The sequence below is a fragment of the Crocuta crocuta genome, unplaced genomic scaffold, assembly GCF_008692635.1.
Source record: "Crocuta crocuta isolate KB4526 unplaced genomic scaffold, BGI_CrCroc_1.0 scaffold154, whole genome shotgun sequence".
In the NCBI taxonomy this organism is placed as follows: domain Eukaryota; kingdom Metazoa; phylum Chordata; class Mammalia; order Carnivora; family Hyaenidae; genus Crocuta; species Crocuta crocuta.
In genome coordinates, this window is record NW_027530545.1 from 10557489 (window position 1) to 10585299 (window position 27811).

General features: G+C 37.7%; 1 long non-coding RNA gene across 1 annotated transcript in view; it reads right to left on the bottom strand.

The window, feature by feature from the left end:
- Positions 1 to 749: 749 nt before the first annotated feature.
- The window catches only part of LOC144234502 (uncharacterized), a 41651-nt gene continuing 14589 nt past the window's right edge, over positions 750 to 27811 (bottom strand). The window contains exons 2-4 of the long non-coding RNA XR_013335985.1: positions 4432 to 4569; positions 3219 to 3378; positions 750 to 1022 (exon numbers count right to left, since the gene is read on the bottom strand). This is a non-coding gene — a long non-coding RNA (uncharacterized LOC144234502). The remainder of the gene's footprint in view (positions 1023 to 3218; positions 3379 to 4431; positions 4570 to 27811) is intronic.

Consider the following 27811-nt stretch of genomic DNA (forward strand, 5'->3'; position numbering starts at 1 on the left):
GCAGCAGAAATTACTATATACTTGAAATGACGAGTCACAGCTTGTGCAGGGAACGTGATGGAAGAAACTAAACTCAGCATTAATGAGTTAAAAGCCTTTTGGTTTCTATTTGAAAGGGGCAAGCTTGTTGGCCTATCTAATCTGACAGTGAAAGGTAAAATGATTTGTAAGTGACAATTTATAATTTATAAATAATTACATTGTCCATTCAATGCATGGTCGCAATTTCTACCAAATCAGAGTGCCCCCTAGGGTTCCCTGATAAAATGGGAACATTGCATGGAACCCACTCATCTGAAAAAATATTCTTTATCAGAAATTCAAATTTAACTAGGAATTCTTTATTTTTATTTGCTCTATCTGACAACTCTATCGCTACCTCCAAACAAGTACAAAGAAAGCGCTACTCATGAAAACAAGACTGTAGATGCTCTGGAATGTTGTGCGAAAGGTTCATGGACTCTTCAGCAGTAGCAACATTTCAATAAATTGACATGTGAATTAACTCTAACGATTTGCATAGTGTTTCTTTGGGCACATTTCTAAAAACTTTTCAAAGCCTTTCAATAATTTATTTTGTCACAACCTGGCAATCTGTATATTGAAAAAACACTGTGATGGGAACAGGAAAACTCTTTAAATAACTCTAAATGAGCTTTCCAAAGACTCCGCCTACTTGTTAAGACTCAAAGATGCGTACTTTAAAATGTGTTCATAGGATTCACCTTATAAATAAAATCAAAGTCAACTTCTAAGTCCCGGAACAGTTCTGCAGAATTCCTCGACAAAGACAAACAGCCCAAAACCACATGCAGAGTCACTTCATTTTAGTTGCAAGATTCTCGTTCCAGCTCACCTTCCAAAGCAATTTCAGTCAAGTAGAAATATTCTGACAATCCCCGCTCTTAGAATGGCAAATGATCCCTGCCTTTTCATTCATTCACTCATTACCTCTCCAAAAAGAGAATGTGCAGCTACCAGAATTTTATACAATTAGTGCTCCGAGTGTTTTAAATGCAAACCTATAAGAGGAAAGTAAAAACAAATCAAAGTTAATTGTGACTGGCTGGAACAAAATGCTTAAATCGATACAAGGATGGCTCATCTGCTCATCATTTACCCATTACCTGGGAGACGAACACCTCCCGCTGTGCCTGATTTTTGATACAGACTTACCATTGCCTGCATTCTGCAGATACATGCAAAAGCCCAGACCTTCCCTGACTCCCTCTCTCATTATCCTCTTTGCATTGACTAACCTATTCATTCTTATTTTTTCCTTGCTTGTGTGTTCTTCTTTGTAAGGGGGGCATGCATCCAAGGAAAACTAGAGTTAAAGAACTGTTTAAGAAGTTCAGGGACTTCCAGTAAAGCAGTCAGAGGAGGCGCCAGTATCTGTCTATGAATTACTGACTTCTCTCAATCAACTCCACATTGACTCTTATAAGATTTTCAGAAACCTCCGCAAGCAGAATGCCAGTCCTTTTCATAAAGTCCTATCAAGCATGCCTTGAAAAAAAAATGTTGTTATTAAGGTATCAGATGTAAATGAAGAGAAACAAAGCCCTCTCCTTCTGAGATGTGTCCTTAATGGCCGGGTAGCCTTAAAACCAGACACACAGTATCCAGATGAAGGACACACGCCAACAGCAATAGGCTGTTGCAACCTTTGGCTTTTGAAGGCCATGCGTGCTGTTAGCTTTTATCAATAAAGCCTGGTGTTTCAGGAGAAAGACAAACTCATTGCTAACCTACTGCCTTTCTTCAAATGCCCTTTACCAGTAGCTAAGTCTACAAAAAATGGAATACACAATGTATCTGCCATTGAAAGTTAATATCTATCTCTGAATTAAATACACACACCAAATTTGAGTAAGGACAGGATGGTTGTGTTGATACATTAACTTCTTTTTAAATATTTTTTAAGATTTTTTTTATTTTTTAGAGAGAGAGCACAAAGTGGGGCAGGGGACAGAGGGGCAGGGAGTGGGAGAGAGAATCCCAAGTAGGCTTCCCTCTCAGTGCAGAGCCCAATGTGGGGCCTGATCCCATAACCCTGGGATAATGATGTGAGCTGAAATCAAGAGTCAGATGCTCAACCAACTGAACCACCCAGGCACCCCGACACATTAACTTCCTTTTTAGATAATTTCCCAAATGAAAATATTGCAATGACATGTGACCATTAATTATTATTATTATTATTATTATTATTGTATTAATGATTTCCAGGGAAGGGGGAAGACTCAAAAAATTTTTGAAATAACTAATTTTTCTTATTCTATTTGACAATTAAATGGGCAATGTGTAACTGCTATCATCATATTTACTGGCAATTAACCTCTTTTCACTTTCTAGCTATTTTTTTTNTCGTGATCTCGTGGTTTGTGGGTTCAAGCCCTGCGTCGGGCTCTGTGTTGACAGCTTGCACCCCGAGCCTGCTTCAGATTCTGTCTCCCTGTCTCTCTGCTCCTTGGCTGCTCATGCTCTGTCCCTCTCTCTCAAAAATAAATAAATGTTAAAAAAATTTTTAAGNGATGACCACGTATGAATAGCAAATCACGGTGAAAGTACATTGTATCTTTAGCCAAGTACACCCAAATGGCTAACTATGTGAAGGTTAGAAATGCAGCTCCCACTTTAAAATCAGAGTATAAATAAACCTGGGAAAACCTAGGAGCCCACTGATACAGTAGGCGGAAAATAGAGCATGAAGGGTTGACTGATGCTGCACAAGGGACAAGAAGAGTCAGATACAACTGACAGCCAGCATCAGCTTTGCAGTTCACTGTTGCCTGGGTTCCACCTACCACTTCCTCAATGTGTTTATATTATCTTTTTAGGAAAAGACATTCATGACCAATCACAATGTTATAACAATAACAAGTATAGGATTTAAGATACGTTTTTTAAAAACACCTTTAACCAACATTAAAAGCCCCCAGGAGCCACGAGGGTAGTTACCTAGCTCAAGGTTTTATTTAGTGACGGTTCCACTTTTTCACTCACTGCCTGCAAATCAGCATTTTTAGTGGACAAAGGGCTCAGCAGCGGCCTTATGATTGCTTCTTTTCAAATGGTAATGGCTATCCTAACTCCTCTGCCAGGTTTTTCTTACCAGAGCACAAATTGCAGTTTACAAGGCTCTGAGGGGGAAAAAAAAAATCTTAGCTGAATATCTTTTTTTTTTTTATTCGACAAACTGACATGTAAATTACCCTTTAAGTGCTCCACTCTAGGGCTCTGATCATCTCCTAATTGTCACAGTCAATTGTAGCCAACAGTCTCTTCAATCCCAAGCGCTTTGACAACAAGCACAAGGATCAAAGCAGAATCAGCTCCCTTCAATATCCTTCTGTTTAGGATGCTACAAAACGCCTGAAAAAGAAAGGTGTAAGGGCATTGCTGTAGAGGAAACTGAGAGTAGCAAGTATTACAATAGTCGTTTTCTCCATCTCTAAAATTATGCGGTATAAGCTGCCGTGATCTTTAATCACATGTGCAGAACAAATACAGAAACCTCCCGGGCAATTAATATGCTCTTAAGATTATACTAATATGTGAGCTTTACAAACAACGTCGTCTCCATGGCTTGGGAAAACTCTGATACAGTGAGGGGACAGCAATCATTTCATAACAGCTTGAGCATCAAAAACTGTTATTAAACATATTCTGTATTTGAACATAAATTCCAAAGCATAGTTTTTCTTAGTTTGCTGTCAGGACTCCCAGCACCCCCCAAAGATATAACCCATTGGAAATTCTTGAAGTTTTTTTTTTTAATTAACCTAGAAATATCCAACTGAAAATGTGCCCCCCAAATAAAGTTTTTTAAATGTGACATAAAAACTAGCTTCAGAAGATGCTGTTTTCCTTACTAGGGGTAACTCTTGTCTTGTTGCTTTACTGGGAGCAAACTAACTAAAAGTCATGACATGATCTACAAATAGGATTCTTAAATAAGATGCACTTGCCAGGAATACTGCTTCGCAAACTACGACAATTCTTTCTAACTAAAGTAGTTATTATACATCACTAACTTCTTTTTTAAAACGAACGCTTTTCTCAAAAGGAAAATTTCACCTTCTCAAACATAACAACATAAATGATTTGGTGGAAAGAGAAACTCTGTGTAATAAATCGTATCAAATAGCTGCTTTAAAAATAATCTGGAACTTGTCAGAAAGGACAGGCGGAAGGATATCAAAGGCGCGTGTGACTTGCGAGCGCCTCTACAGCTCGCCTCCCTGTGCCCAGGTACCGCACGCAAGCGGCGGGGAGGGTCGCAAAGGGATTGACCACCTTCCTACTCTCAAGAAGAAAAAAAAACACACACCTAAAAAAAAGAGGCAGCGGATACCGCCGGTTCCTTTCCCAGACGGTTCGCTCAAATCCCCCTGTAGGGGTCTCCCAGGCTCCCCTCCATTTCACCTTGAATTCTCAGGTTTGATTGAAGAGCTTCACAGAAGGGTCTATTACAGATTGAGGAATGATCCATTTCACATCTGAAGCGCCAAAGAGCTACTTGTGAGGAGTCTCTGAGTGCATTTATCTCACATGTGAAGCTTTCTGCAAAATCAATATGGGTATTTTTCAGTTTGACAAGTCAACGTGAAATATCACATAATAATAGAAAAACAGAGTTGTACGTTTAAACACACCCGCTACAGTTATCTATGACAGAGCTTATAGTTATTACTCATGGATATCCTTGAGTGTGCCTCATCTAAATTCACCCTGAGAGCTAGGCTAAAGCACGTAGAAAGAGAAGCTGACTGGCTACCATGTTTTTGGCTCCTTTGTCCAAATTAATCCGGGCTTTGTGGTGAGGGCACAATGGGCAGGAATCATGGCCTCTACTACCAACTTGGAAGTGACATGAGAGGAGGGAAGAAAAGACCAGAAGTGAAAAAGAAGAAAACAGGACAAATGAGAAAATGTAAAGAACTTTACCTCTAACTAATTTGCAATAACTAGGCAAAATGTTCACCCAAGGAAAATTGTCTTCTCAAATCCCCACCACCATGGTAGCAAACACTAGCAGAATATTGACAAGTTTGTGGTGGGGTCTGACAATCTTTGGGTGAACTCCGGGTCTATTTTACTATCTGCGTAAGCTTGAGGAATATGATTTAACTTCTCTAAACCTCCGAATTTGTTTGGCTTTTTTTAAATCTTAAAATGGGATTAATCAGAAGATTACCTTATAAGGCTTTGTGAGGACTGAACAGATGATGCATATAGCACCTGGCACATGGAAAACATTTTAATCATTGGTAAACATTGTTGAAATTGTTATAACTTCATTATACCTATCCACAAGGTCTCTAGGGTTCTAATCTGTTGCCTTTTCTAATTGTAATGTTCCCTGGACCCCTTCCACATTATGTAATGTCCCCAAGGTATACACGACCATTTGGGTGAAGGAGCGTGCTCACTGTATTAACTGTGGTGTAGGCCCTAATAGAGGAGTGTAGCCACACATATGTTCTTGCCTTAAAAATGGTCTTCCTCTAACCAGGAAGCCTGTCTCTAGCAACTGTGAGAGAGACAGAGAGACAGAGAGTGAGAGAGAGAGAGAAAATCAAATAAGACTTTGAGAAAGGAAAAGGCCCAGGCCTACAGGCTATGTCAGCTGATCAGTTCAAGCAGGAAATAAGGTAGGAGATACAACACATAGTCTTATTTCATATGCCAATTTGTTATATTTTTTTCCTTTTTTAAGTTTATTTATTGATTTTGTGTGAGCAAGAGAGTACAATTGTGGGAAGGGCATAGAAAGAGGGAGAGAGAGAACCCCAAGCAGACTCCACACTGTCAGTGCAGAACCTGATGTAGGGCTCAGTCTCATAAACCGTGAGATCATGACCTGAGCCAAAATCAAGAGTCAGACACCTAACTGACTTAGCCCCCCAGGAGCCTCGCCAATATGTTATAATTAACACTGCATTTATCTCAATATATTCCACCGTTGGAAGAACCTTAAAAAAAAATCTCAAGTAGCATATTGGCAACCCAGATGTGGTTAAGTGACTCACTATAACCACTTGTTCCTCTCCATCACAGTTGCCTGTAGCTTACTTACCACTTACCTAAATAGTATTAACACCATTTATACTTGATGATCCATGCTTGGAACTGTAGGTTGATTAAAGCATATTTATAATTTTAGGTTAACTCTCCCCACTACCTAGAATAAGGCCAGAGTAGGCAAAATATGTGAGTTAGAAATGTGAAAATTCACATTAATATAAAAATAGGAAAAGTATCATTAAAAAAATCAATTAAAGTTTAAAAACTCTTACCCTATATTTCAAAGTCAAATAACTAAATACAAATGACTTTGTATTTAATTAATTCAACCAATATGTATCAAGAGCTTAATGTATGTAATACTGTTCATTTTTTAGCTACCCTACTGTTCTCTTCCACTACTAAAATTAAGCTATAGCTTTCATTCCAAAACCAAATTAAAATATATTATTAAATGCTGATACAGAATTACAAGAACAAATTGAAACAATTTCCTACTTAAAAAGGGTCATTTCCTTAAAAAATTTAATTTCTTAGTTTTGGACTCAAAATACATTTTTAGCAAGGAAACAAGTTTATAAATGATAATTAAGTTCCCAGACTGACACATAAAAACTGGTTTAATGTAAAATGTACCTGAAACACACTAGGACCAAGTTTTAAACAACTGGGTCTTGAGATCTGTAAGTCTAATCCTGTAAAGACTTAAGGAGAGTCATCAAACACTGAGTTCCCCAAATCAGTTCCCCATATCAGGCAAGACGCCTGAGGTAAGAATAGAGCATCCATGAGTTTGGGTGACTGCCTTTCTCAGGATCACATCAATGTCGTCGTCATTATCATCATCAACTTCATTACCTTCCCATATTTTGCCCATCATATTAGAGCATGGAGACTATGAAGATGATGCTAGGAGGTAGCCAATAAGATGGTGTCTCATCGCCTTGGAGAATTGCACTAGGGTGTCGCGGCCTCCCTCCCTCTGGCACTTAAACCTCTTCCATCATATTCATTTCCCAACCAGGACTCTGAGTATTCAAAAAATGCTTTTGGTCAAGCAAGTTAGAGCTCTAAGATATCACTACCCACATTTCAACATTTCCTTCTTCTGGATTTTGCCTTATACGGTGGCCACAGCAGACTCCTTAAGCACAGCCTCGGAAAGTCCAGGAAAGGGGACTAGCTTGGGACATATTGACACTGTCCTCGGCCTGCTGCTAGTACCTCAACAAAACCACAATATTCAAATGAATATTTGCCTTTCTAAAGATCTCAACAGAAAATAATTTTGCAACTTCTTAATTATTTTTATATTTCAAAAGTTGCCCTCCTTCATTATCAAGTTTTCTGCCTTATTCCAGTTTTGGTTTTGATTTTGATTGTAAAATTTATGACTCAAAATTATTAGTGCCTGGATGGCTCAGTTGGTTAAACATCCAACTCTTGATTTTAGCTCAGGTCATGATCTCAGGGTTATGAGATCTAGCCCCATGTTAGGATTAGTTTTTAGGATTATTTCTCTCTCAAAAATAAATAACTAAACTTAAAAAGAAATTATGAGTGATGCCTGCTTATCAAGTACTTCATGTATGACATTAAGTAGTATCCTATAGTTCAACTAATAAAAATGCCAACTATGAACATTCATTTCCTACTTTCAGGTAAGAGCACAGTTTGCAATCCATCTAAATGACTTCTGGCCCCATCAAACTATAATTACAAAACATATACATACCTCACTTAAAAACTGAATTGAGCAGGAGCTTGGGGGAGGAGAAAATGAGGAGTTCTTGTTTGATGAGTGTAGAGTTTCAGTTTTGCAAGATGAGAAAGTTCTGGAGTTCTATTGCACAACAATGTAAATCTACTTACCATTGCAGAACTGCAGTTAACTCAAAATGGTTAAGGTGGCAAATCTCATGTTATTTCTTTTACCACAGTTAAAAAAAAATGTTTTAATAAAGAAATAATGTAGTAAAACTGCTTGAAAACACTAGTGCATTACTTCAACAATAAATGAATGATTACAGAATAGCTTTTAAAAACTGAGTTAAGGATATCCTTCTTATTAAGTGTTAGGCAGCTGAGATCTTGGATTTCAGTCCTAATTTATTTTTTATGAAAATACTCACTGCAAGATGATCTATAAAGTTTTCAAACCCAAGTGGACTCACATATGACTTGATATAAGAGAAATTACACTGGATACAAGAGAAATTGCATGTCAAAACTAAATAAATCAGTGACATTTAGATTATAGAATTTCACTTCTCTTCTGAAAGATTCAAAGAGTGAAACACAAGAAAACCACCACTCCCAGGTGCTGTGTCTGAGGCTCTAACTACTACACGTTGTTACCATTTCAAATCTCAAAATTTCCCTGAATTCAGTGAATTTCAGTGGGCCAACCAAAAGCTGAAGTTCATTCAGACAAAAATACTCGAACCCAAACCAGACTCATTTTTAGTGGTTTCTCTGTTTTTGTAACAATCATTTCACAATATTTTAATGCTCACTTTCTCCAAGTTTGTTTTTGTTTTTTGGGTTTTTTTTTTTTCATTTTACACTGGTTACTTTTTTTACCATTGTTTATTCATTTATTTTACTAATTTTTGAGAGAGAGAAAGCAGGGAAGAGAGAGAATTCCAAGAAGGCTCCACACTTAGTGCAAAGCCGGATGCGGGGCTTGATCCCACAACCCTGGGATCATGACCTGTGCTGACATCAAGAGTTGGATGTTGAACTGACTGAGACACCCAGGAGCCCAATTTTTTTACCATCTTTTAAAAAATTACATTATAAAATAGAGATGTTTTTAGGATTCAGGGTCATAATGCTTGCTCTTTGAACAGGGTGAGAAAATTTATATTTATCCCACAGAAAGGCAGGGGACAGAAACTTCACAATAAGTAGACAAAATGGAGCTACAGAGTAATGAAGGAAGTCAATAAAAACTAGTGTCTTTAATTTATAACCTCCCCTCAATGTAAAAAGAATGAAATCAATCAAAAGCAAAAGTAGATGGCTACCTTTTGAAAGTAAGTTCCCAGGGACAAAATGGTAGGATGAAAGTTAATGGACATGATGTACTGATTCAAAAATTTATTAGAATTTTTATTCTCTACATGTGCATTCTCCTCCGATTGTTTGATCATCTAATGGTTTGTTTTTAACATTTATTCTCAAAGTCTGCACAGTTTATTAGATTGGGGTAGCAGAACCTTGAAGTCCACTGTGAATTTGCAGTTTACAATAATACTAATAGTTTTAATAATAAGTTACCTATAACTAACATATCTCAGCATCTACATTATCTCTGTAGAACAACTGTATGAGGTATCATTATCCCTCTAAATTATGAGGAAACTGAGACTTTGAGAGATTAAATAACTTGGCTGAAACCACACATTAAAAAATGCTGTGCCCGTAACCACAAAACTACCCTGCATCTTGATGAGTTGCTATGAGTGTGAATTTCAGTGTAGGTTATTCTTCTACATCATCTATTATAAACCCTTACTTATCTCCTGGATCAGTGAGTTTCCTCCTGCTTTGGGGGTCTCCTGTTGCCCAATGGCTCCTGCATAGAAACCATGTCTTGGACACAGACACTTGTCTGACTGGCTCCACGACTGAACCAAACGTGGTCCTTGGTGAACATGATCATTAACCAGAACAGCAGCTCCCTTTGTTCCACTGCTACCTCTCCAAGTATTCACCAAGCGGCCTGTTATAAACTATTTACTACAGAGAGCAGCATCCATAATGGTAAGTCTTTCGAAATCCACTTGAATTCAGGACTATAATCACTAGCAATTCAGGGTATTCCAGAAAATGCTACTACCTTTGCAAATTACCATTATCAACGCCAGTGAAGAACATAATGGCCAACACAATGGGCCTTTTCATTTCTCTGCTGCAGATCTGGATCACCTTCCCCTAGACCTCTCTATGCCCAGGTGAATAGATTCCTGCCATTCCTACTGTGAACAGAGTGAGGACACACTCTCACATGTTACTCAGGACAAGCCTGAGAATCCAAGAATAGCAAAGCTAGAATCATAAAGATACTCTAGGTCATGCCATAAAACTATGTATGAGAAAAATATGGTCTAAAGAAGTAAAATGATTTGCCCAAGTTCATTAGCTAATAAGTTGAAAAAGAAAGGCTTTGCTGCCAATCCAGTGCATTTTCCACTTAGAAGACTTTTATTTTTTTAATCTTTTTTTAAGTGTATATATTTATTTTGAGAGAGAGAGAGAGAGCACATGCATCCACGTGGGGGAGGGGCAGAGAGAGAGACAGAGAGAGGGGGAGGAGAAAGAATCCCAAGCAGGCTCCACATCGTCAGCACAGAGCTGGACCAGACCTGGGCTCAAACTCACAAAACCAGACCTGAGCCAAAATCAAGAGTCACGCTTAACCAACTGGACCACCCAGGCACCCTTCCACTTAGAAGACTTTAAACAAAAAGCCTACTGTGTGTCACATAAAGTACTACGTACTGTACATACAGTATTTCATATAATCCTCACAATCTTCACAAAAAATAAATAGTATTACTCTTCTTATAAATAAGAAAGATTAAATAATTTAGTTAAATTCACAAGGCTAGAAAGTAGCAGCTGTAGGGCTCAGCTATCAACACCTTCCTTTAATATAATGGTCAAATTCCTTTTAAAAACAAACAAAACACACAAACAAAACAAAACATAAAACCCAGAAAACAAAAAACACAACTAATCCAGAAAGGATTATACATACCACTAGGCAGTGGTGAATTTTATTCTTCTCAATAGATTACGGAAGAAAAGTTGTAAAATGTAGGTTTGGGAAATAAAAAATACTAAAGTAAAGGTGTTGAGGGGCGCCTGAGTGGCTCAGTTGGTTAACCGTACAACTTCAGCCCAAGTGTGATCTCACAGCTCCTGAGTTCAAGCCCTGCATTGGGCTCTCTGCTGTCGGAGCACAGCCCCTCCAGACCAGATCCTCTGTCCCCCTCTCTCTGCCACTCCCCTCCCTCTCAAAATAAACATTAAAAAAAAATTTTAAGTAAAGGTGTTGCATGAATATACTGGTATTTCTTTTTATTTTTTCCCAAAAGGATTTAAGTTGATTCATTAAACAAACAAAAACAGTGCAAAACACACCTGATATAATAAGATAAACTTAATATAAAATTGATGAATAAAAATGAGTCTAAGGGAAAATACAGTGAAATTAGAAGACAAAATTATTGCAAGGAAGTCTTACATACTTGCCTGCAGTAATCTATAAATTTGAATCAGAGCTCACAGACAGGCCCCGTGCAGAGGGAAATGTGATTCATCGCATGGATAGGAGTATCCCCAAAACAAAGAATGGGCCGTGTGCTCAGGAGGACACAATTAGCCCCGGTGCTGAGACTGCAGAGGATTTTGTCCTGGTGGCCCTCCTCAAGAAGGCATAGCACAGAGCAGAGAAGACTCACCTCAACAAGATGCTCCCAGCCTGCCCAGCTACTTAGCGCACCCTTGGCTAGTGCAGGTCGCAGCGTTCAGTCACGACAGCTCTTTGGGGACAGCATGCTGGGTGTGAGGGCATCAAAGTCCTACATAAATTCAACACTAATGCTAATTCCCTTAACATCTTTGCTAGGACCCCTGACCCATGTCCACCTGGGACGCATTTGGTCTTCCACTGACTCATTCAGTCTGAACACAATTCACATTCCCTAACCTCTTCTGATGTGAAAGAACAGATCGAAGCTGGTAGTCTCTGCACCAGACCCAGTCTCAAGTTGGCCTGAGGAGAGTGAGTGAAGTGGGCAGAGCAGGCAAAGCCAGGCCAGTTGAGCCAGTGTGTGCTCATGGGTTGTGTCAGTTCATTGGTCAGATACAGGCCCACCATTCCTGGGCTTCACACAGAGCTCCAGTTGCCATTGGAGAACTCCTAGAGCCAATTATTCCCATTCATTTATTCACTCAGTCATTGAGTTGACGTGTATCTATTAAAAATTATTATGGTGACCTGCCCAGGAAACACAGGTGGACAAGACACCGGTGCCCCTTCCTAACAAAGCTTGTTGGTTACCCTCTCCCTGAAGATGCGCTTAATGTAGACAACTCAATAAAAAAGCATGGAACTAGAGAATTATTTGATTAAATGTGCCTTAAAATTATTATTACATAAGTACACCTGAGTGTCTGTCATAATTAGAAACTTGTGCTAAGAATACAAGATAATGACAGGCACCTGGCTGGCTCAGTTGGTACAGCATGTGACTCTTGATCTTGGGGTCATGAGTTCGAATGTAGACTTTGGATGTAGAGATTTTTTTTAAAAAAATTTTTATGTCTTTATTTTGAGAGACAGAGAACGAGTGGGGAAGGGGCAGAGAGAGAGGGAGACACAGAATCTGAAGCAGGCTCCAGGCTCTGAGCTGTCAACACAGAGCCTGACATGGGGCTCAAACCCATGGACCATGAGATCATGACCTGAGGCAAAGTCGGACGCTTAACCGACTGATCCACCTAGGTGCCCCTGGATGTAGAGATTACTAAACAAACAAACAAAAAAAAAAAAAAAAAGAGGAGGAAGAGGGGAAAAGATTATAAGATAATGAAATAAAAAGTGAACAATTTATTCTACCTAAATACTAGACAACTACGTTAGTAACATTTTATGGTGTGCACTGATGGACTCACCAAATCACAAATACAGTCCTTCTAGAATGTTAAAAACATAGTTAGGACTAGTCTGAAATGGAAGCACTCACATACTCTTATCTGTTGATGTGCAAACAGTGTGGTTATGTAAGGAGTAAAACATCAAAATAGTCATTTTACATTATCAAGCAAAGTTCAGAGCATGCTAAGAAATAACTCTATTCCAGAGAGAGTTCCACATTCATTTACAGCCCCTCTAACTGAAACTAGAATTGTCATCTTCCTCCCCCAAATCACAAGTTATACCAAAGGCATGTAGTCAGCTGGAAAACAAAGAGCACTTGTCTTGACTGTACAGATTAAATCAATTTTAAGCATTTTAACATAAAAGCATATATCACAAGATGCACTGTGCAATATTATTCATACAAGGTCAAATTCTTACCTTTTCCTCATTCGGATGGGCTGCAAGAATTGGGTACTTAAGAATTGGATCTATTGCTTTCAAAGTTGCCTGTCTCCATACCATAAAAGATTTCACTGAAAGTAATGTGCTCCCTTTCTTGGATAGTGGCAAGTGTGGAGAGGGTGCCTGGAAAGCCTTGGGCACACTGTGAGAGTACACTGTGCCAGCTCCCCACCCCCAAATGCTGCACTTTGCCCCTTTATTGCATGTGTATCTTTGCACCAAATCAAGGTGTCACCAAGTTCTGCTTCAGGTATTTTGTGTCTTAGCTAAAGAAGATGAAGAAATCTTCAGGGGGAAATGGCCTACTGTGGGCAGGTGTTTGAGAAATCTCACTTGCAGGTGAGGAACTGTGGCATCTAGCTGTGCTGTGACTCCTGCAGCAGCACCTACAACATATACTGGGTGCCCTGGAACCTCCCCACTGCAGGTGTTGTCATCCACCCAGTGCTACCAAGACATGGGCACCCAGCATGAGTGCCTGGGCACATTCAATCCAGATCAGGAAGGTGTAGATTGCAGCCAGCAAGAGCTGCTGACTGGTAGTCATGATAAAATTCCCATTCTCCCACCAGGTCCTACATCACCAGCATAAGCCATGCTTAACCACCAAGAGGTCCAAAAGTTTCTTGCAGATGCAGAGCCTCCCTGTCTCCAAATTTGCTCAAATAAATTCCTTGGAAAAACCAGGATGGAGAGAAAGAAAGAAAGAAGGAAAGAAAGAAAACAAAAAAGGAAGGAAGGAATAAATAAAGAAAGGAAATAAGAGAAAGAAAGAAAGAAAGAAAGAAAGAAAGAAAGAAAGAAAGAAAGAAAAAGGGAGTAAGGAAGGAAGAGAGAGAATGATAGAGAGAGGAAGGAAGGAAGGAAGGAGGGAGGGAAGGAGGGAAGAAAGAAAGAAAGAAAGAAAGAAAGAAAGAAAGAAAGAAAGAAAGAAAGAAAGAAAGAAAGAAAGAAAGAAAAAGGGAGTAAGGAAGGAAGAGAGAATGATAGAGAGAGGAAGGAAGGAAGGAAGGAAGGAAGGAAGGAGGGAAGAAAGAAAGAAAGAAAACAAAAAAGGAAGGAAGGAAGAAATAAAGAAAGAAAATAAGGAAAGAAAGAAGAAAGAAAGAAAGAAAGAAAGAAAGAAAGAAAGAAAGAAAGAAAGAAAGAAAGAAAGAAAAAGGGAGTAAGGAAGGAAGAGAGAGAATGATAGAGAGAGGAAGGAAGGAAGGAAGGAGGGAGGGAAGAAAGAAAGAAAGAAAGAAAAAAAGAGAACAAAAAAGGAAGGAAGGAAGAAATAAAGAAAGAAAATAAGAAAGGAAAGAAAGAAAGAAAGAAAGAAAGAAAACAAAAAAGAAAGGAAGGAAGAAATAAAGAAAGAAAATAAGGAAAGAAAGAAAGAAAGAGAAAAAGGGAGTAAGGAAGGAAGAGAGAGAATGATAGAGAGAGGGAGGAAGGAAGGAAGGAGGGAGGGAAGGAGGGAAGAAAGAAAGAAAGAAAGAAAGAAAGAAAGAAAGAAAGAAAGAAAGAAAGAAAACAAAAAAGGAAGGAAGGAAGAAATAAAGAAAGAAAATAAAGAAAGGAAAGAAAGAAAGGGAACAAAAAAGGAAGGAAGGAAGAAATAAAGAAAATAAGAAAGGAAAGAAAGAAAGAAAAAGAAAGAAAGAAAAAGAAAGAAAGAAAGAAAGAAAGAAAGAAAAAGAGGGAGGGAGGAAGGATGAAAAGAAGGAAGGAAGAGAGAAAGAAAGAAAGGCCTCACAAAGAGAGATCAGGTTCAAGATGGCAACCTAGGAAGATACAGAATTTACCTTCTCCCATAGACATAACAAATCTACAGCTACATATTGAATAGTTTTCTCTCTCTCTTTTTTTAAATGTTATATCTATTTTAGAGAGAGAGACAACATGAGCAAGACAGGGTCAGAGAGAGAGGGAGACACAGAATCCAAAGACAGGCTCCAGGCTCTTAGCTAGCTGTCAGCACAAAGCCCAACACAGGGCTCAAACCCACGAACTGTGAGATCATGACCTGAGCCGAAGTCAGATGCTCATCTGACTGAGCCACCCAGGCGTCCCTTGAATAATTTTCTCTGAAGAACTTCTGAAAACTCAATGAACAATGCCTCCACAACAAAAGATAAAAGAGCCACATCAAGATAGGTAGTAGAGGCAGAGATGTACTCTTGCTAAAAACTCACCTCAGTCCCAGTAACCCATAATCAGGAGGGACCTCGACAACATGAAACTTTTCCTTAAGGACCAAGAGTTTCATGTCCCCACATCAGGCATCCCAACTCAGGTCCTGCATCAGAAAGATGAGCCCCCAAAATGTAAAACCAATGGGGATTATGCCCAAGAGAACCGAAGAACTATAGGAAACAAACAACCTGCCCTTAAAGAACTCACACCTGCAAACTCACTCGCCCCAGGACCTAGCACAAAAGCAGCAGTTAGAAAAACACCTACATCACATGTGAAGGAGATCTACTTACCAATCTTAAAGCAAGCACTGGAGAGGCAGAAAACCAATGGGACTGTCTCTGGGTATGGAAGTGCTGGAAAGCACCACTCTTGGATCTCATTCTACCTTGTTAATGCCAGCAATGAGAGGTGCCACTTTGGCAATCTCCCTCCAACCTGCTGGTACATGTGGGTATGTGCCCCACACACACACATACACCCCACAACCAGCCATCCAGGCACCCAACATACCCAATGCCACAGCCTGGCCGAGTCATAACCACCAGCAGACATGTGCAACTTACACAGGGAATGCCCCTTGAGGCTTGGATCTGGTGTCCAGAGGGGATTGCCCTTCTGGGCCCGATGTGTCACCTTCTACACAAGGTCACTCCTTCAAGATTGGGAGAAGTAACTGTTTCACCTAATATATGGAAACAAACACAGAGACTCAGTCAAAGTGAAGAGACAGAGGAATACATTCCAAAAGAAAGATCAAGATAAAACCTCAAAAAAGACCCTAGTGAAGTGAAGATAAGTAATCTACCTGACAGAGTTCAAAGTAATGGTCATAAAGATGCTCACCAAACTTGGGAGAAGAACAGATGAACATAGAACTTCAACAAATAGATATAAATATTAAAAAGTACCAAACAGAAGTCACAGAGCTGAAGAACACAATGATTGAACTAAAAAATATACTACAGGTTCAAAAGCAGGTTGGATAAAGCAGAACTAATCAGCAAGACGGAAGACAAAACATAATACTAAAGAAAGCCATCAAACCACGATGAAAAAGAGAAAGAGAAGAGAAAAGGAATGGCGAGGAACTACAAAAATGGCCAGAAAACTATTAACAAAATGGCAACAAGTTATATCTATCAATAATTACTTTAAATGTAAATAGATTAAATTCTCCAATCAAAAGACACACACATAGTAGCTGAATGGATAAAAAACAAGATGCACCTATATGTTGCCTACCAGGGACTCACTTAGAAGGATACACGCAGACTGAAAGTGAAGGGATGGAAAAAGATAAGCAAACATTATTAAATTTTTAAAAACCTGATATAGCTATATTTGTATCAAATGAAGTAGGTTTTAAAGACAAAAACTGTAATAAAATATAAAGAAAGACATGGCATAATGATAAAGGGATCAATCCAGCAAAAATATTTAACATTTATAAATATATACATACCCAACATAAGAGCAATAAAATATATAAAGCAAAGACTAACAGACCTAAAGGGAGAAATTGACAGCAACACAATAAGAGTGGGGGAATTTAATACCCCACTTACATAAATGGATAGATCACCCAGACAAAAAAATCAATAAGGAAACATCAGCCTTAAATGACACATTAGACCAGATGGATTTTATTAATAGACATACACAGAACATTCTATCTAAAAACAGAAGAACACAAATTTTTCTGAAGAGCAGATGGAACATTCTCCAGTATAGATCACATTAGGCCACAAAGCAAATCTTAAGAAGACTGAAATCATATCAAGTATATTTTCCAACCACAATGGTATAAAACTAGAAAAACTGGAAAAATTACAAAAGTGTGAAAATGAAACATGCTTTCTTTTCATCAGAGAAATCAAAGAGAAATAAAAAAATTCCTAGAGACAAATGAAAGCAGAAATATGGCATACCAAAACCTAAGGATGTGGCAAAAGTGGACATAAGAGGGAAGTTCATACTAATACAGGCCTAAGTCAGGAAACAAGAAAAATCTCAAATAAACAATGTAACTTTACAACTAAAAGAACTATAAAAAGAAGAACAAACAAAACTCACCGTTAGTAGAATGAAAGAAATAATAAAAATCAGAGCAGAAAGAAATGAAATAGAGGGTAAAAAGACAAATAGAAAAGGTCAACAAAACTAAGAGCTGTTTCTTTGAAAAGATAGACACAATTGACAAATCTTTAGCTAGTCTCACCAAGAAAAAGAGAAGATTCAAATAAATAAAATCAGAAATAAAAGGAGGAAAACATCAAATGATACCACAGACATACAAAGGATTATGAGTCTACTATAAACAATTACATGCCCACAAAGTGGACAACCTAGAAGACATGAATAAATACCTGGAAATATACAATCTTCCAAGACTGACTTGTGAAAAAATAGATATTCTGAAAAGACCAAATACTAGTAAAGAGATTGAATGAGTAATCAAAAATTTCCCAACATATAAAAGTCCAGGACCAGATGGCTTTCTGGTAAATCTACAAAACATTCCAGAAGATTTAATACTTACACTTTCCAAACTTCTCCAAAAGATTGAAGAGGAGGGAATGCCTTCCAAACACTTTCTCTGAAGCCAGCATGATGCTGATACCAAAACCAAAGACGTTACACACAAAAAAAGAAAATTACAGGCCAATATCCTTGTATTGGGATAATAAAAATATATATAAAAAACCTCAACAGATTAGCAAATGGAATCCGAGAGTACATTTAAAAGATCATACACCATGATCAAAGTGGGATTTATTTCAGTGATGCAAGGATGGTTAAATATCTGCAAATAAATCAACCTGATAGACCACATTAAAAAAGTGAAATATAAAAATTTATGATCAACTTAATAAATGCAGAAAAACATTTGACAAAACTCAACATCCATTTATGATTAAAACTGTCAACAAAGTGCGTGTATGTGTCTGTATATACATATATATACATAAAGTGCATCAACCTAAAAAAAGCCATATACAACAAATGCACAGTTGATATTATACTCATTGGTGAAAAGCTTGAAAGCTTTCCATTTAAGATCAGATATAAAACAGCAGTGCCCAGTATCCTCACTTTTTTTAAAAAAGATTTTATTTGTAAGTAATCTTTATACCTAACATGGGGCTCAAACTCACAACCCCAAGATCAAGAGTCTACTGATTGAGCCAGCCAGGCCTCCCATCTTTACTTTTACTCAACATAGTGTAGGAAGTCCTATCATAGCATTTAGGCAAGAAAAAGAAATTAAAGTCATCCAACCTGGAAAGGAGAAGTATTTGTTACTATTTGTAGATGGCAAGGTAACATATTTAGATAACCCTAAGGACTCTGCCAAAAATGGTTAGAGTTAATAAATGAATTTGGTAAAGCTGCAGGATACAAAATTAATATACAAAAATCTGTTGTACTTCCATGCACTAATACTGAATTATAGGAAAGAGAAATCAAGAAGACAATTCCATATACAATTGCATCAAAAAGAACACAATACCTAGGAATAAATTTAACCAAGAAGGTGAAAGACTTGTACTCTGAATACTATAAGACATTGGTGAAAGAAACTGAAGAAGACATAAATAAGTGGAAGGATATTTCATACTCATGAATCGGAAGAGTTAATATTGTAAAATTATCCATACTACTTGAAGCAATACAGATTCAATGCACCCTCTATCAAATTCTAATGGCATTTTTCACAGAACTTAAACAAATAATTCCAAAGTTTATATGGAACCTCAAAAGACTCTGAAGAACCAAGATAATCTTGAGAAGTAGAACAAAGCCAGAAGTATCAGGCTCCATGATTTCAAACTATAATATAAAACCACAATAATCAAAACAATATGGTATTGGCATAAATATAGACACATAGATCTCTGGAATGTAATAGAGAGTCCAGAAATAAACTCATACATGTATGGTCAATTAATTTATGACTAAGGAGTCAGGAATGTACAACAGGTAGAGAATGGTTTCTTCAACAAACGGTACTTTTAAAAAAAATGGTGCACAGCCACCTGTGCAAGAATGAAACTGGACCACTATCTTACACCATATATGAAAATTAACACAAAATGGATTAAAGACTTTAATGTTAAACCTGAAAACATACAATTCCTAGAAGAAAACATGAGCAGTAAGCTCCTTGATATTGGTTATGGTGATAGTTTTTTGACTCTGGCTCCAAAGGCAAGGGAAACAAAAGCAAAAATAAATAAATGGGATCACATCAAACTGAAAAGCTTCTGCATAGCTCCTTCCGCCATCTTCGAGCCTGTGGAGGCCTCCTGGGAAAAGCACCCTCCACAGACTCCAAGATTCTCTTGATACTCTTTTCGACAGATAACAAATGACAAATATGTCTGGAAGGCTGTCTTCCAAGGACGTATTGGTTGGCTATAAGCAGTTTCTCTAGAACCAGAGGGAGAACACAGCCTTTCTTAAAATTGAAGGTGTTTATGCTTGAGATGAAACTGAATTCCATCTAGGCCAAGAAATGTGAAAGCAAAGAACAACTCAGTGACTCCTGGCGGCAACTGGAACAAAACCAGAGTCATCTGAGGGAAAGTAACTCACGGTCATGGAAACAGTGGCATGATGTCCCAAATACCAAAGCAAACTTCCCACTGAAACCATTGGCCACAGAATACACGTGATGCTGTACCCTTCAAGGATTTAAACTTACTGAAAAGTAAATAAAGGTATAGATTTGTTCTCTTGTAAAAAAAAAAATAAGAACTAAGAAAATGTTTCTGCATAGCTAAGGAAACTATAAACAAAGTGAAAGGCAACCTACTGAATAGAAGATATCTGCCAATCATATATCTGATAAGGGGCTGATATCCAGAATATACAAAGAACTCCCACAACTCAGCAACAACAACAAAACAAATAATCTGATTTTAAAAATGGGCAGATGATCTGAATAGACATTTTTCTAGTGAAGATATACAGATGACTAACAAGCACGTAATTAGATGTTCAACATCAGTAATCATCAGGGAAATGCAAATCGAAAACCACAATGAGATATCATTTTATACCTATCAGAATGCCTCCTATCAAAAAGACAGAAACAAATGTTGGTGAGGATGCAGAGAAAAGGGAACCCATGTGCACTTCTGGTGGGAATGTAAACTGGTATGGGCACCATGGAAAACAATATAGAAGTTCCTCAAAAAATTAAAAATAGAGCTACCATATGATTCACCAATTCTACTGTTGGGTATCTATCTGAAGAAAACAAAGACACTAATTTGGAAAGATATATTCACCCTATGTTCACTGTAGTACTATTTACAATAGCCAAAATATGGAAATCACCTAAGAGTCCGTTGATAGATGAGTAAAGGAGACAGAGTAAAAATATAACATGGACTGCTAATTAGCTGTAAATAGGAATGAAATCTTGCCATTTGCAACAACATAATAGATCTTGAAGGCGTTATATTAAGTGAAATGAGTCAGAGAAAGACAAATACTTATTTATGTGGAATCTAACAAACAAAACAAACAAAACAAAACAAAATCCAGATTCATAGGTCCAGAGAACAGAGTGGTGGTTGCCTGAGGGCACATAGATGGGGGAATGGGGAATGAGGATCAAGACATATAAACTTCTAGTTATAAAATTAATAAGTCATGGGGAGGTAATGTACAGCATGGGGAATATAGTCGGTAGTATTGTTAACCTGCGTGGTGACAGATGTGACTAGACTTATTGTGGTGATCAGTTCACAGTGTATACAAATGTTGAATCATTGTGTTGTATACGTGAAACTAATATAATATTGCATGTCTATTACACTTCAATAAAAACAAAACAAGTCACTTTATAAAGAAATAATACTTTATAAAGAAATAAAGCTAGGCATCTATATAATGTTCTCATAACACCTTTTAAAATATACCTAACCTCTTACTTTTTCCTACCTAGCCTCCCATATTTGAGGCCCTTTACATGCTCTGCAGAGCCTATGCACCTGATCAATATATCAAACAGATTAAAATGTACCCATATCCCACATTAAATAGAATCATTTTGCTGTAAAAATTTTGAAAGGATTTTTATAATTTTGTTTCTGAAATGTTAGGCCTCAGGTAGCATGCCTAATTTATAATCAGCTATGATTTCTAAGTGGTCAGCAAGCACATAGAGCAATACTTACAGATTTATCATAAAAACCTTTTTCAAATGCAGTGACATTTTTATGATACTCTTTTTGACAATGAATGAAGCTGACACAATATTGCATTTTGCTTAGTTATTAACTTGGACTCTATACTTCTTCTAATTTGCAACCAGTATTTTGTGATCAGACCTTAAATATTTTCCTAGCCCTATAAAACATAAAACCTCTGGAGTGTCCTTCAGTACATTATGAATTAGATAGGCCCACCCACCACAGCCCCAGACACCATCTCCACCAGAGACCTAGCAATGGCACCCTTGTGGACCGAATCACCAAACACTCGGCCCAAGTCTTGGTCACTGTGCAGTGCTGCCTGCTCTTCTCTGCTTGTAGTCTGGTACTGGCCAGTCTTCTAGCAAGGGGTCCACATGCCTATGGGATACCTTCTCTGAGCTTTCGGAACTCCTCGAGGTCCCGTGGCTACATTTGGCTCCATTATTTGAAGCTTTTTCTTTATTCACACCTTTCAAATAAAATCCTCTTTTGAGGTTCAGCTTGACATTAGAAAGAATAATATATAACTGACCACATTCCCCCTCATCCACAAAAAAAAAATTACTCTGGAAAAAGCCTTCAGAAATACATGGACAAAACATACCTCCAAACATCTCATATTCAGTCTTGGGGCTTCTCGAAGGCAACATTGCAGCTAATACCCCTGTCTCCCTACCTCTACTGACCTGTGCTGGGGCCTGTGGTCTCTCCCAGCCCACCACTCCCAATCCAATAGCCCTACATCCTTTATACTGTGCTACTTTTTTTTTTAATGTTTATTTATTTATTTTTGAGAGAGAGAAAGAGCAAGAGAGCAAGCGGGGGAGGGGCACTGGGAGGGAGAGAATGGAAGCAGACTCTGCTCTGTCAGCATAGAGCCTGACCAGGGGCTCCAACTCATGAACCAAATATTGAAATCATTACCTGAGCTTAAATTGGACACTTCATGGACTGAGCCACCCAGGTACCGCCAGTATGCTGTGCTACTCTAAAGGAAAAACGTCTGAGTGGAAATTGGAAACTGTGTAGGTAAACATGGCATACTGTTAAAATTTTAAATTCTAGGGAGATTTTTCAATATTTACACTTCTGATTTCCTTGTAGATGCTCCTAAAACGATGACACTATTAAACCTGAAAAGTAATACCTTACATTGGGAACAAATGCTCTGCCTTTTATGAGCATCTCCCCCAATCCATTCTTTCTCTGTATTCATGTACTATCGGTTGAGCCCCTTCTCTCTGCCAGGTACCATGCTGAGCCCTGGTGAGTAGAGCAGACGGAGTCCCTGGGAATAAAGAAGGCAACAAATGCAACCCATCGTGTCGTGGTATCTTCTGTAAGTGGTTCTGCATGGCTAATTTAAACCTGTTTTATAAAATTCAACCCCACTTCTCCTTGTTCAGCCCATGGAGTAGGTAAACAACAGCCAATCACTATCCTTTCCCACATAGGCTTCCTGATACGTGAAACACTCAAGTTTCTTTTTTCTTGTTCAAAATAAACATATTTTTCCACAAAGAAGATTAGATTTGATGTGTGCAACAAGCCAATATAACTCCTTTGGCGTGTCATCACATTGTCATTGATATGAAAATATAGAATATAACTTTTCAGTCACATTGAAAGGATAAAGGAAAATATGCTCCCATGTGATCAACCAGTTTCTTAGGCATTAATCTACACACTAATCCTGATAATACCATTCTAAAAGAACTGCACTAAAATGAAACAAAAATTTTGCCTCATTGCACAAGCTGAGAAAAAAATAACTAATAGGTCTTTCTCCCCTATGACTCATATCTGCGTACACTGCCCCCAAAGAAATCAAGACACACTGTCACTGAACAACATTATTATCCCTTAAGAAGACTATAAAATGTGTACATCACTCATTCGTTGACATTGAACTTGTGCCAAAACTATTAAGAACACGTATTAATACATATCCCAAATGTGTAGGAATGACTACAGAATAAAACACAAAATGGAATTGGTACTCACTATTAATTTGTCTTTTATAAATGATTAAGTAAAGCATATGAAGGAAATAAAAAGGCAATAAATACCCTTTTATCACAAACTGGGGGATTTCTCTTACTCTGGGCTTGCATACAACCAGTTTAGAAATATGCATAATTGCCTATGGTCAACATCATATCACTGCCAGATCACACATTAAACAGATAACCACTATTATTATAAAAGCGACTTCCTTGACCTCATATTTTGGTCTGGCTAGAAATTCCTGTATTTTCCCACATCAGCTGTTACACCGTGCCAATATTGTGTTGTGCATGTCAATTTGCACCAGTATAAGTGACCGGCGCCTTATAGAGCTTACTTGAAGAGATGCTTATATCCATAGGAATAGCATAAGTTCAGGAAATATGATCATAGTTCTTGCAGTGCTTCTTAAAAATCTCAAGTCTATGTGTGTTTTTCTATTATAGCTAAGGTACAGTGTGTGTTATTTGGCAGCTGAATTTGACATGAAAATATAAAAGGTTTGGGCAACCACATATTTGGAAATAGAAATCTTTCCTGAAAACATGGCTTTGGTTTTTAAACACAGCTAAATTTCTGGAAACTTCAATTTGTTAAAGACAGCCAAGACTTCAATCATATTTAACATATTCCTGGGGTTTACATATAGTGTTTCAAAGTAATAAACAACATCTTGTTTGGAGTAGCATGAAGAAAATGAGGCAAGCACTTCTTTAGAGTAAAAGCTCCACTTTTAAAAATAGTTTGGAGACTCATTCTTATGTTGGTAAAATCACAAAACACTATTCAGCAAACAAAACATGATGAGCTCAATTCAAGTTGGTAAACATTTTTAGCTGGCTTCATTTGTAGTAAGAATTTTAATGTAACCATAACTTCAAGAATACGTCCCTTATAATAGAAATTGAGGGGCAAAACTTTTTTTTTAATTGTTAATAAGAACGATGGTGTCAAGTTTGCACTTGAAAATCAGAAGAGATGTGATGACCACAGTGAATTCATTGTTTGAACAAGTTTAAAAATCACATTACAGTGCACTAAAATGCATCCACGTTTACTCCCTAGCAGGCTCACTGCAGTGACCAGTAAGCCCCGGGTCTGATTCAGTAGCAGAAAATAGACTCCTTCTTTAAGGTAGTATCTATATATACACCTTCCTTCCAGCACATAAAACTAACAGTAAAGTTGTAAATCTTTCACATGCTTTTGCCCCATTGGTCTAAACAGAACAGTGATGTCTAAAAGCTCTTAAATCACTTAGTAAAAACAACAAGCCCTTTTCAACGAGCAAAACATGAGGAGTCAAAATAGTGCTATGCAAGGAAAGGAGGGAGCCTCCTCTGTACTCTTTACAAGTCAGGTCAGAATTCATTTAACCATGCTTTTTCCCTAAACAGGGATTCAGCGAACAGAAAAGATGTTGTAAAAACAATTATGGATTCACATCTAGATAATTAATACACACCAACTAATAAGCATTGAAACATCTTGCTCTGTGGTCAACACTCCCTAATTTTGCCTGCATGTTAATTCCTAACTTTTCTTACAATAAATGTTTTATTTCTGGTGGTTAGTGGGCAAAACATGGGAATTTGTCTGCAAGTTTAAAAGTTGGTGAGATACTACGTCACACCCATTAGGATAGATAGATACTACCCCAAACAGAAAATAACAAGTGTTGGCGAGGATGTGGAGAAATTAGAGCCCTCATGCCCTGTGGTTGGGGATATTAAATGGTGTGGCCACTACATGAAACAGTGTGTCAGTTCCTCAAAACATTAAAAATAGATTTACCGCATAATCCTGCAATTTTACTTCTGGGTATATACCCAAAAGAATTGGAAGTGGAGTCTCAAAGAGATATTTGTACACTCACGACATAGCAGTATTATTTCATAATAGCCAAAGGGTGAGTGCAACCCAAGGATGAATTAATGAATGCATGGTAAGTAAATGTGGCATATATGTACAATGGAATATTTTCCAGCCTTAAAAAGGAATGAAATTTTGACAGATGCTACAACATTGATGAAACTGGAGGATATTATGCTACGTGAAATAGGCCAGTTACAAAAAGACAAATACTCTAAGATTCCACTTCTGTGAAGTGCCTTGAATTGTCAAATTCATAAAGACAGAAAGTAGAATGGTCGTTCCCAGGGTGGGGGGTGGGGGAGAATAGGAAGTTGTAGTTTAATGGGTACAGAGTTTCAGTTTTGCAAGAAGAAAAGAGATCCACAGATTACTTGCACAATAACATGGATATACTTAACGCTACTGAACTGTATACTTAAAACTAGTTAAGATGGGAAGTTTTATGTGTTGGGTATTTGCCGCAAATAAATTTGTTTTAAAAACTGAAATAAATTAAGTAGAGAATTAAAGTCTGTGTAGTCTGAAGATCAGGACCAAGCATGTTACATCATTTTATCACTGAATCTTGACAACAACACAGGCCATGAGTGACATTATGTCCATGTTACAGATGGAACAGCTAAGGCCAAAACCTCAAACCTCAGAAAAGATCACATTTGTAGCGAGTGGAAGGTTTGGGAGATAAATGACCCCACACTTGCGCTATGTCCAGTAGTGCACTCTGCCTCTCACACTGACGTTGATACCTTACTGCAAATCCCTGTCATTTACGCTTGGGCCCCAAATAGCAATCACTGTTATTATTCGATCTCCTACATGTGAGCTGGTCTTCATCTTACACCCATTTATTCAGCACTAAATTGGCAGAAAGAAAGACAAGATAACTGGCTTGCACGGTTTAGTATCCAGCAAATAAAAACAAATATGAAAACAAACGCCCTTGCATGTCACCGGAAATATAATAGATGTATACATAGCCTTTAGTTGGAGCCCACAGGAGCAAGAGAGAATGCCCTGCTGACCGAAAGAATGAAGGCAAGTTCTGCCTTCTATGCACTTTTATCTAAGACCAACTCTGATGGATTCAAAGGGGCTGGTGCTCCTGCGGCTTCTGCGGTGATGAGGTGAGGACTGCATCTCTGTTAGCCTTTCCATCCTGGCCTCCATCACTTGTTCAGTATGAAAATATCCTGGTTTTTAGTAGAGGAGGGAAGCCTGAAAAAGCCTATGTTAATTGTCTGTTGGTAAAAGAAGTTTCTGATCTAAAAGAGGAAAGGATTTGTAAAAATCTCCAATCATCCACTTAGAGAAAAAATACAATGAAATATTAAGTATCTGACCAAACTTCTCTTCCTACAGCCTAACAATGGACAAATATCAGGAGGAAAAAAAGGAAAATCAGTATTTTAAAGCTATTTGCCTCACTGATTCATAGTTTAGACTCTGACTCTCAAAATCCTTACCAAAACAAAAAACAAAAAACACCTTTACAGTCTTTTTCCAGAGGAATAAAGTTTTATATGTTCCCTATGCAAGCAAGAAGTGATAAGATTTAGTAATTTTGGCAATAAACCTTAAGACCTTAACATTTAAAAGGAAATGTCTATAGAGTCATGTGTAGCTATGCTGAAGAGAACTTTGAAAGTACACGCACTAAAGAATGTAAGGTTGTGCAACCTTAGAGGGATGGGGAAGTCTTTCGTTTCTAATTTTATATGATTTTATGAATATATGATACATTTTTTGGTATTTTCCAAATAAAAAAGGGAAAGTAGACAAGACTAAGAAATGCTTTCTTATGTGCATATTGCAGGATAAAAGAAGGAAGTCCATTGTCAATGACTGTGTTGATTTACATAACAGACACCTTTATCCTTCCTTAACAGGAAGCACTATAGCACCGTGGTTAGAAGTGGGGTTTTTTAAGTCAGATAGACTTTGGTTTGAATTTAAGCCTCATTCTTACTGGTTGTGAGTCGGAAAAACATGACTTACTCACTCAAAACTTATGTTCCCATCTGTAAAATGGGGATAATAATACCAATCTCTTGGATTTATTGTTAAGATTTTAGAAGTTTATATGTCTGGTACATACTGATCCCTTATGTATAATTATCAGAAGATTACAGTGAACAAAAGAGACCAGGTGATTCTACAATGCTAGTATTAAGTTAGCTGAATATAGACATAAAGGATCAAGAAAGACAAACTGATAATAGACTGTAAGGAAAGCTTGAATTTGATAATAAGGCAGCTTAATTACTCAGATATTGATTAGGATAATAAGCTAAATTTGTGTCCTGTTTCTAAAGATACCAACCGTGTGCTTGCTTGCTCTTCTAGTTTCCTAAGTACTCAACAATCTCTGGAGACTGTTCTTGAGCCTTAACCA